This window comes from Equus asinus, chromosome 2 (assembly GCF_041296235.1).
Source record: "Equus asinus isolate D_3611 breed Donkey chromosome 2, EquAss-T2T_v2, whole genome shotgun sequence".
Taxonomy (NCBI): Eukaryota; Metazoa; Chordata; class Mammalia; order Perissodactyla; family Equidae; genus Equus; species Equus asinus.
This window is the reverse complement of record NC_091791.1, coordinates 113,630,422-113,642,504: the sequence shown is the minus strand read 5'-3', so window position 1 is coordinate 113,642,504 and position 12,083 is coordinate 113,630,422.

The following is a 12,083-nucleotide window of genomic DNA, read 5'->3' as shown; positions in this document are numbered from 1 at the left end:
ATGAGACCCCTTATAAGTCTTTCAGACTGGCCAAAATTATGAAATCTCAAATCAGTTTGGGAGAGGCTGGGGAGACTATTTTCATTCATACACAATCACAGAGAAATTATCTCTGCATTATAAAAGCAGGAATTTAATGTGGTGGAAGAACCCAGGGATTCTGGGGAGCCCCGGGATGCACACTTACTCACTTCCCCCATCAGTGGATTTGACGAGGGGCAGGGCAATTAATTCTGGCTGTTGTCAGTCCCAGTGCTAAATTGCTCACCCACCCCTCAGTGGAAGTAACAGCTGTCATATTGCTTTGATAGTTTGCTTCCACTGACATGATACAAGGAATTTCTTCCATGGGAATGTTCAAGAGTTGGCAAAACTCCTAATGGTATCCTTCAGTTTGGGCCTCTAGTGGCTCTCGCATTCAACTGAACTATATAGAAAACAGAAAGAATGAATTATCAATTGTATTCCTCCCTCTCTGGAGAAAACATACCATTTCTTCTTCTCTTCTATAGACGATGATCACCTTCTTTTTTTCAAGTTTTCTCAGTGTAAAGCCTGCACATCTCACCTTCTTCAGGAAGCTCTCCTACTCTGACTGCCACCTGTCCTCTGGCCCTTCTCACTTTCTACCTTGTGTTACTGTTGTGGGTGGACATGTCTTAGATCTTTTAGGAGACAGTGACTTCTTAGAAGACAGGATCCTTGTCTGATCCGTTATTGAGTTCTTTCTAAGGCCTTTTCAAGTTTCTTACAAATAGAAGCTGCTTAGTAAATGTTTGTCTTGTGAGTGAATTGATCATCAATTTATTATGTAATAACCATCCAGAATTTTAGGATGTATCAATTAGGAATGACATTGTTGCTAGTACTGAGAACCTGTTATAGTGGCTTAAACAAATGAAAGCTTTTTTCCTCTCAAGTTAAAAAAGTCATTAGTCAGCCAGTCTGTGGTTGCTAAGGTTGTTCCACAAAGTCACGAGAGACCCAGGCAATTTTTAAAATTTCTGCTCTGCACTGTTTAGTATGTTGTTTCCATCTTCAAGGTCAAAAGATGGCTGCCAGAGCTCCAGCCAGCATATCTGCATTTTAGGAAAATAGAAAAGAAAAGACAAGGGACAAACATGCTCTTCTCTTATCCAAATCAGACCCCTTTAAAGAGAGTTTCAGGAAACCCCAACCAAAGAATTCTACTTAAATTTCATGGAATACCCCCTTAACTGCAAGGGAGTTTGGGAAATAAAGTTTTTTAGCTTGGCACACTGTCCTTCTGAAAAAAATCTGACTTATATTACTAAAGAAGAAGGGGAGAGAAGATACTGGGTAAGCAGCCTGCAATCTTGGCTATAAAAGATCTTAATATTCATCAGTAAATATTATCATTTTTTACAAGTGTTTCTTACAATTGTTTCTTCAAGATTTTTAAAAATTTCTCTTCAAAGTCTATAGGTAAATTATTGAAATTTATCCAGACTCCAGCTTTCACATCCATGGTTTTAATATAACACAATCCACTCAATACTCTCCCCTCATCAGATGAACTTTGTTTTTCCTGTATCTGTAAGTGGGTATGACACCATCTGGTGTTTTCCACTTCTAATCCAGCGGTGGCTGGCATCATCAGACTAATCTAGAGGTCATGAATGGGTTAGTGACACAAATCTTGGTAATTTAAAACCCCTTGAATGTAACATTTGCTGCCTTCACAATAAAGCATGTATTGCAGGATTTTGATAAAATTCTGTTATATTAACCATCTCCAATTTAAATCTCAGAGTGTGAGTCTAATTGTCAGACTGATGCTCTGGCTGATAAGAAGAATTAAGTTTCAAAAAGACAACCAGAGGCAGTTAAGCATGTATTGCGTGTTCATTCTTAGCTTACCTTTTCATATATGTTATATTCCCCCTCAAAATAATTTGGCTGACTAAGATACAAGTGACTAAAGATAATAGTTGATCTGTTTAATCATCCATTCATTTAATCAATAAGTGTTGAACATATGCTATTCACCAGGCATTGTGCTGGTTGCTAGAGATTTAAATGATAATTTTTAAAATGTAGACATTTCGGAGGTAAAGATGTGTTGAAAAGATGTAATGGAGAGAAGGAAACTGAGATGAGTAATCTGAAATCAGCTCCCATAGACTAGTAAACCCAGAAAGCCTGCCAGAAAATTAATAGCAGAAACTAAGCTTGGACATTTTGTAATTCTCATTTAGCCACATGAAATTAAATTAGAAATTCTCAGAAGACTCAGGCATAGAAGGTTAATAGGAGATTTTGACATGTGCGAATTAAACAATCTTAATGAATAAAGGAAAGAAACAGAACAAGTCACTTATATGGGATAATATAGAAAAAAGATGTCCTAGATGGTCAACTATTCTGCTTGAAAGAAAAAAAAGAAGTTTTAACAGGTTACAGATGAGTAAGTGGCTCAACATTCTATTAGAATATTCTATGTTTTAGTGCAGGAATTTACACAAGAGATACAGAAAATGAAATTTAAAACCAAGACCTGGAAAACAATCATTAACTTAAGGGTAGGTCATTTTTTGGAGGAAAATCACTGGATTGTCAGAAATTGAAATTGGTTAATTCCAATCGACTAATTGCTACGATTGGTCCAATCTCAGCTGAAACTCATGAATTTGGAAACTGCTGATGCCATGGCAGATAAAATCTACTCATAAGAAGATAGCCAGCCCAGAGCAGCAGGAGTCCTGGACCCCATGCATCTCTGGGGTGTTTCACTTGGAGCTCAGGCCACCGTCCTGAGCTTTTGACCTTGGAACATCAGTTGGTCTGACATGCTTGTTTTGTTCCCCTTAGTTGGATGAATAAATTATAATCTCTAAAACTCAGTGTACTCTTATGTAAGTTGTGTTTAAATATAACCATTATGATGTCCTGTACATATTCTGTTAATTTTCTAAATGATTTTTGAAAGGCTTAAAAGCATTTTATCTACAAAATTTATAAGGCTGATTCGTAGGTTGACAAGAGTGATTTAAATGTTTAGGAAGATTTTGTTGCTTTTTTATTTTTTATTTTTTTATTTTTTTTTGGATGTACATCATATTTCGAATTCTGGATACATTACATCATGTTCACCACCCGAACACTAATTATAGTGCATCCCCTCACATGTGACCCTAATTACCCCTTTTGTCCTCCCCTCTCCCCCCTTCCCCAATGGTAACCACCAGTCCAATCTCCAATGCTATGTGTTTGGTTTTTTTGTTGTTGTTGTTTTTATCTTCTACTTATGAGTGAGATCATATGGTATTTGACTTTATCCCTCTGACTTATTTCATTCAGCATAATACCCTCAAGGTCCATCCATGTTGTCACAAATGGCTGGATTTCGTCATTTCTTATGGCTGAGCAGTAGTCCATCGTGTATAAATACCACATCTTCTTTATCCATTCGTCCCTTGATGGGCACCTAGGTTGCTTCCAAGTCTTGGCTATTGTGTATAATGCCGCAATGAACATAGGGGTGCAAGTATCTTTATGCCTTCGTGTTTTCAAGTTCTTTGGATTAATACCCAGCAGTGGAATAGCTGGATCATATGGTAGATCTATCCTTAATTTTCTGAGGATACTCAAAACTGCTTTACAAAGTGGCTGCAGCAGTTTGCACTGCCACCAGCAGTGAACAAGGGTTCCCTTCTCTCCACACCCTCTCCAACATTTGTTATTTCCTGTCTTGTTAATTATAGCCATTCTGACCAGAGTGAGGTGATACCTCATTGTAGTTTTGATTTGCATTTCCCTGATAGCTAATGACGTTGAGCATCTTTTCATATGCCTGTTGGCCATCTGTATTTCTTCTTTGGAGAAATCTCTATTCAGATCTATTGCCCATTTTCTAATTGGATTGTTGGTTTTTTTGTTGTTGAGCTGTATGAGTTCTTTGTATATTTTGGATATTAACCCCTTATCTGATATGTGGTTTGCAAATATCTTCTCCCAATTGTTAGATTGTCTTTTCGTTTTGTTGATGGTTTCCTTTGCTGTGCAGAAACTTTTTAGTTTGATGTAGTCCCATTTGTTCATTTTGTCTTTTGTTTCCCTTGCCCGGTCAGACATGCGACTGGAAAATATGCTGCTCAGACCAGTGTCATAGAGCGTACTGCCTATGTTTTCTTCTAGAAGTCTCATGGTTTCGGGTCTTACATTCAAGTCTTTAATCCATTGTGAGTTTATTTTTGTGCATGGTGTAAGGGAATGGTCTACTTTCATTCTTTTTCATGTGGCTGTCCAGTTTTCCCAACACCATTTATTGAAGAGACTCTCCTTTCTCCATCCTATGCTCTTGGCTCCCTTGTCGAATATTAGCTGTCCATAAATGTGTGGGTTTACTTCTGGGCTCTCAATTTTGTTCCATTGATCTGTGTGTCTGTTTTTGTGCCACTACCATGCTGTTTTGGTTACTATGGCTTTGTAGTATAATTTGAAATCGGGGAGTGTGATACCTCCAGCTTTGTTCTTCTTTCTCAGGAATCCTTTGGCTATTCGGGGTCTTTTGTTGTTCCATATAAATTGTAGTATTCTTTGTTCTATTTCTGTAAAAAATGTTGTTGGAACTTTGATAGGGATTGTGTTGAATCTATAGATTGCTTTAGGAAATATGGACATTTTAACAATGTTAACTCTTCCAATCCAAGAGCACGGAATACATTTCCATTTCTTTGTGTCTTCTTCGATTTTTTTCAACAATGTTTAGTAGTTTTCGGTGTACAGAGCTTTCACCTCTTTCATTAAGTTTATTCCCAGGTATTTTATTCTTTTTGTTGCAATTGTAAATGGGATTGTATTCTTAATTTCTCTTTCTGCTACTTCGTTGTTAGTGTATAGAAACGCAACGGATTTTTGTACATTGATTTTGTATCCCGCAACTTGACTGTATTCCTTTATTATTTGTAAAAGATTTTTAGTGGACTCTTTAGGGTTTTCTAGATATAAAATCATGTCGTCTGCAAAGAGTGACAGTTTCAGTTCTTCTTTTCCAGTGTGGATCCCTTTTATTTCTTTTTCTTGCCTGATTGCTCTGGCTAGGACTTCCAATACTATGTTAAATAAGAGTGGTGACAGTGGGCATCCTTGTCTGGTTCCTGTTCTTAGAGGGATAGCTTTCAGTTTTTCTCCATTGAGAATGATATTTGCTGTGGGTTTGTCATATATGGCCTTTATTATGTTGAGGTATTTTCCTTCTATACCCAATTTATTTAGAGTTTTTATCATCAATGGATGCTGTATCTTGTCAAATGCTTTCTCTGAATCCATTGAGATGATCATGTGATTTTTATTCTTCATTTTGTTAATGTGGTGTATCACATTGATAGATTTGCGGATGTTGAACCATCCCTGCATGCCCAGAATGAAACCCACTTGATCAGGATGTATGATCTTTTTAATGTATTGTTGTATTCAATTTGCTAGTATTTTGTTGCGGATTTTCGCATTGATGTTCATCAGTGATATTGGCCTGTAATTTTCTTTTTTTGTGCTGTCCTTGTCTGGTTTTGGTATCAGGATAATGTTTGCTTCGTAGAAGGAGTTAGGAAGCCTCCCCTCCTCTTCAATTTTTTGCAAGAGTTTGACAAGGATAGGTATCAAGTCTTCTTTGAATGTTTGGTAGAATTCACCAGGGAAGCCGTCTGGTCCTGGACTTTTATTTTTCAGGAGGTTTTTAATTGCTGTTTCGATCTCCTTACTGGTGATCGGTCTATTCAAATTTTCTACTTCTTCTTGGTCCAGTTTTGGAAGGTTGTGTGTTTCTAAGAATTTATCCATTTCTTCTAGATTATCCAATTTGTTGGCATATAGCTTTTCATAGTATTCTCTTATTATCTTTTGTATTTCTGAGGTGTCTGTTGTAATCTTTCATTTCTGATTTTATTTATTTGAGCCTTCTCTCTTTTTTTCTTGGTGAGTCTAGCTAAGGGTTTGTCAATTTTGTTTATCTTTTTGAAGAACCAGCTGTTGGTTTCATTAATTTTTTCCATTTTTTTTTTAGTCTCTATTTCATTTATTTCTGCTCTGATTTATATTATTTCCTTCCTTCTGCTGATTTTGGGCTTTTTTTGTTGTTCTTTTTCCAGTACCTTTAGGTGCACTTTTAGATTGTCTATTTGGGATTTTTCTTCTTTGTTGAGGTAGGCCTGAATTGCTATAAACTTCCCTCGTAGAACCGCTTTTGCTGTATCCCACAGATTTTGGCATGTCGTGCTTTCATTTTCATTTGTCTCCAGGAATTTTTTTATTTCTTCTTTGATTTCTTCATTGACCCAATCGTTGTCAGTAGCATTTTGTTCAATCTCCAAATTTTTGTGGCTTTTCTGGTTTTCTTTCTGTGGTTGATTTCCAGTTTCATACCTTTGTGGTCAGGAAAGATGCATGGTATTATTTCAATCTTCTTAAATTTATTGAGACTTGTTTTGTGTCCTAATATGTGATCAATCCTGGAGAATGTTGCATGTGCATTTGAAAAGAATGTCTATTCTGTGGTTTTTGGAAGGGATGTTCTGTATATATCTACTAAGTCCATCTGGCCTAGTGTGTTTCTTAGGTTTGTAATCCTCCCGTGGTATATTTGAAATGTTCATCAATTGTATTAAAATTGTTATTTGAAATAGCCAAGGAAATTTGATTAGTTAGGTATGTAAATATGTTAAATGTATGAGTTAACTCAAAAAGGACAAGTGAAAATGATTATTCTTATTTTGATTAAAATTATAAAATTTATAAATAAGAGCTTTAAGTTAAGCTTAAACGTTTAAGGAAAATAAGAGTTTTACCTTTGTAACTGTAATAATATAATATGGATTAAAACAAGTAATCAGAAGGATTCCTTTCTGTGCACAAAAGCCCAACCAGGACAGTTAAAGCCTAAAGTTCAGAGTTAACCAATAACAAACATAGGAGTAGGCTGTGGGTGTGGGCTGTGAGTCAATCGCTAGGGTGCTTGGAGAAAGACCTGTATTTCTAGCAGCAGGTTCACTGGGGCTCCAGACCCCTGCTGCCTCTCCACTTATACAGAGCACACAAGCTGGCAGACGAATAATGCCAGAGGACTGCTCCCTGTAGAAAGACAACGTTCCTGGAGAGCGGATCTGGCTGTGAGGGCTGGGATCAGAGCAAGAGTTAGGCAGGGCTTAAGATAACTCCAAAAATGTTTACATCAGACATCAAGTGGGACAAAAAGGAGCAAGACCACTGAGGTACTCCATCTCCAGAATAAAAACCTCCTACCTTTGCCAAGTGTGGAGTTTTCACACTGCCTGACTTCATCACACTCACCACCCTCAAATCTGCTGGGTAATACCCCTGACCCTGGCACAGAGGCCATACTTAGGCCTTCTAGTGATGGGGAGCCTGTGGGAAACTGAAGTTCCCTTTGATAATCATCCTGATCATTCATTCATAAAGAGGAACCAACCCAAGAATCACTAGACAGTGGATGAAAACCAGCAGCATTAAAAAGACCATGATGGTGGAAACATTCTGCTAAATGAAATAAGTCAAACATAAATGGAAAGATACTGTATGATTCCACTTTTATCAGGAACACAGAATAGTCAAATTAATAGAGACAGAAAATAGAATGATGGTTGCCAGGGACTGAGAGAAGGAAGAATGGAGAGTCAGTGTTTAATGGGCACAGAATTTCAGTTTGGAATGATGAAATGTTTTGGAAATGGATAGTGGTGATGATTGCACAGCAATGTCACTGAATTGTACACTTAAAATGGTTAAAATGGTAAATTTTATGGTACAAGTATTTCACCACACTAAAAAAATTACATAAGAAGACCAAAGTGAACAAACCAAATAGCTGATCTGGAGAAAAATAATTTAGGGAAGAGATAAGAATTTTAAAATTCTAATTAGAATACTTAGAAAATTTTGATAGAATATTGCATCCACAAAAATAAGATTGGTTGCTATGAAAAAGGATCAACAAGAGAGCAAGAAAGACTTCCTATCAATTAAAATATGATTGCCAAATACAAAGTTCAGTGGATGGATTGACTGGTCACGACTAAGATCAAGTTGGGGAAGAAATCTGTTGAGATGTAGAACATGGAAAATATGAGAGAAAGGTTAAGACACCTAAGGATAGAGCCAGGTCATTAAATATTTACCAAATAGGATTTCTAGAAACAGAGAACAGAGACAAAGTGGGAATAGTTCTCCAAGCTGAAGAAAGTATTCAGATTGCAAGGACGCACATATATGAACAGAGTGAAGGCAAAGAGAGTCACATGTTGAATACATACTTGAGAAATTTCAGAACTCCAAAGATAAACAAAGAATCCTAAGTTTCTAAATAGCAAAAAAGATTACCTTCAAAAGAGTAAGAATCAGAGGACATCAGATTTCTCATTAATACATTGGTTGCTAGAAAACAACAAGGCAATGACTCAGAATTCTCAGGGGTGGTCAAAATTAGTCATCTCAGACATGCAAGAACTTGGAAAGTTGACTACCCACCCCACTCACAAAGACATCATTCAAGGTGGCCAGTTAGGGAAAAAGGAAATTCAAGAGGACCACATCAGAACAGAAACAGTGGTAGCTGAATATGCTTTGGATGAAGCAGAGAAAGCTGAAAAGATATCAAAAGAGAATCCATTGAACTTTGATATTTGGTGCACTTTTCTCTGGTTGGTATAAGTTTGGAGACCTAGAATTCCATTTCCCATTCTGTGGGTATAAGCACACCACTTATTTCTGAAATAATTAATAATCATACTATAAATACTCTTTTACCAAGTTTAACTTCTATAATTAATCCGTAGACTTAACTAGGGCTACAGAACAGACTGAAAATGTAATAAACACTGGCAACTTAAGAACATTAAAATAACAATAAAATTGAGCGATATCATTTGCAAGGAGAGGCAGGAGATAATTATACCTAAGAACTCCAATATCCTCACTTTTCATAGATACAGTACAAAGGTGACAAATCAAAGTACAGAAATCTAAACACAGAATTTAAAAGTGCTTTTCTCATTGTAGGTCACAACCCATCAAAGAGTTATGAAAGTAATGCAGTAGTCATAACCAATATTTTGAAAAATGAAATAGAATTGGAAATATTAGAATGCATTGCACATTTTAAAAGTACGTATTGGGGAGTAACATCAGCAAGATGGCAGAATAAGATACCCTTCACTCATATCCCCCCCTCAACAACAGCAATTTATCATTTATCCACAGACAAAAGTACCTTTGTGGGAGTTTTGGGACTCAGCACCATATCCCCAGGGATCTGGGAGGAGTCTCACCCACCCATACATTGAGTGATAGCCATATAGACCTTGGTCCCAGCTGTGGACCCTGCAGTGGTCCGGGAGCTGTCTCCAACTCCTCTCAGCTGTGATCCAGGAGCCCCTCGAGAACACTGGTTTAGACAATCACCCAGACAGGAGTCTTTTGTGAAAGTCCAGGAGTCCAATGGAGAAGTTCCAGCGTACCTTTGGAGAAAATACATATATATATTTGCACTCATTGGACAAGTAAGGGAACAGTTTGACTTTACTGTGACATCCCTCCCCCAAGGTGGAACAGCTCAGTGCCAATACACACATTTTTAGCCAGTGATTTCTACCACAGGGGAAAGTAAGAGCATGTGAGTGAGCACCAGCTGCCCCAGCTATGCAGGATGCTGACAAAAAGGCCCGTTTCTCTCATGCCCCATCCAGAGTACTGAGTCTTGAGCTGCATAACTATGAGACAGGGAGCAACTGGGAGAGTGGCAGATAGGACTCTTGGAGGGCACTAAAGGGATTCAGATCCCATTAACTGCATCACAGACTCCATCAAAAAGTCTGCCCATGAACTACTGGGGGTGCCTCACCTGTGGATTCCCCCACTTGGCCCAAGGGCATCCCCACACTCCATACACCTCTCACACACACATCTCCACCCTATGGACAGCTCCCTGTGAGAACTCCCAGTGGCAGCAATGAGAACAGCTAGTGAACATGTGAAGAAAGCTGGCCCAAATATGCAGGAGAGATGACAAAATTTGACTTTTAGCACTGCCTGTGGGAAAGCAAAAAGAAGGCTGTTACCACCCAGTATAGTGTGTTGCAGGATTGAAAGAAGGCACACAAGCTTAAGAATTCTATCACAAGAAGGAGGAAGAAGTGTGGAGCAGGCATTTCCATAGATCTGAGAGAGCCTCAGAATCTCTAGCAGGGCTGATGGAAGGTATTTCTCTCCCAAAGTCAGTCAGTGAAGACTGGAGGAGGCAGTACTGCTACTTCAAATGTGAAGACAGTGACACAAGACTTCAAGGAACATGAAAAGTCATGGGAAGATTATACCACCAAGGTATCACAATAATCTTCCAGTAACTGACCCAAAAATTATGGACATCTGGGATTTACTCAGTAAATAATTCAGATAATTCAAAATAGCTGTTTTAAGGAAGCTCAATGAGCTACAAGAGCACACAGACAATTCAAAAAAATCAAGAAAATAATACACAAAATGAAAAGTTTAGCAAATAGATAGAAATCATAAAAAAGAACCAAACAAAAATTCTGGAGCTGAAGAAAACAGTGATATGAAATGAAAAAATGCAATAGAGAGCATCAACAACAAAATGGATCAAGCAGAAGAAAGAATCTATGAATTAGAAGACAGGACGTTTGAAATTATGGTCAGAGGAGAACAAAGAAAAAAGAATGAAAAAGAGACAAGAAAGCCTATGTGATCTATAGGATACCATAAAAACAAACAATCTGTGAATTACTGGAGTCTCAGGAGAAGAGAGGGAGAAAGGAGCAGAAAACATATTAGAAAACAATGGTTGAGAACTTCCCAATCTGGAGAGAGATTTGGACATCCATGTTCATGATGCTCATAGGTACCCAAACAAGCTGAACATAAAGAGATCTTCTCCAAGACATGTTAGATAAAACAGTCAAAAATCAAAGACAAAGAGAATCTTAAAAGCAGCAAGAGAAAAGAAGCTTGTAACTTACAAGGTTATCAGTAGATTTTTCAGCAGAAACCTTACAGACCAGGAGAGAGCGGGATGATACATTCAAAGTACTGAAAGAAAAAAAATGCCAACCAACAATGTTCTTTCCAGCAGAGATGCCCTTCAGAAATAAAGGAGAGATAAAGACTTTTCCAGACAAACATAAGCTGAGGGAGTTCATCACCACTAGACCTGCTTTTCAAGAAAGGCTAAAAGGAATTTTTCAAGCTGAAATGAAAAATGTTAATTAGTAACATGAAAATATACAACACACTGGTAAAGGTAAGTACGTAGTCAAATTCAGAATACTCTAATACTACAATATGGTGGTGTGTTAAACACTTAACTCTAGTATACAGATATAAAAGGACAAAAGTATTAAAAATAATTATAGCTACAATAGTTTGTTAATGAATACACAATATAAAAAGAGCTAAATTGTGACTTCAAAAATAAAAGAAGGGGGAGTAAAAGGGTAGAGTTTTTGTATGCGATTGAAGTTAAATTGTTAGCATAAAATAGAAGGTTATTTCTATAAGATGTTTTAGGTAAGCCTCATGATAACCACAAAGCAAAACCTATAGTAGATTCACAAAAGATAAAGAGAAGGGAATCAAAGCATACAACTATGGAAAATCATCAATTCACAAAGGAAGACAGCAAAAGAGGACGAAAGGAACAATAAAACAGCCACTAGACAATTAATAAGATGGCATCAATAAGTATTTACCTATCAATAATTATTGTAAATGTAAATGGATTAAATTCTCCCATCAAAATGGATAGAGTGGCTAAATGGATTAAAAAAACAAGACCCAACTATATGTTGCCTGTGAAAGATTCATTTCAGCTTTAAGGACACAGATAGGCTCAAAATGAAGGAATGGAAAAGGATATTCCATGCAAGTAGAAACCAAAAGAGAGCAGGGGTAGCTATACTTGTATCAGACAAAATAAACTTTCACTCAAAAACTGTAACAAGAGACAAAGAAAGTCATTACATACTGATAAAGGAGTCAATGCATCAAGAGGATATAACAATCATAAATATATATGTACCTAATATTCAAGTACC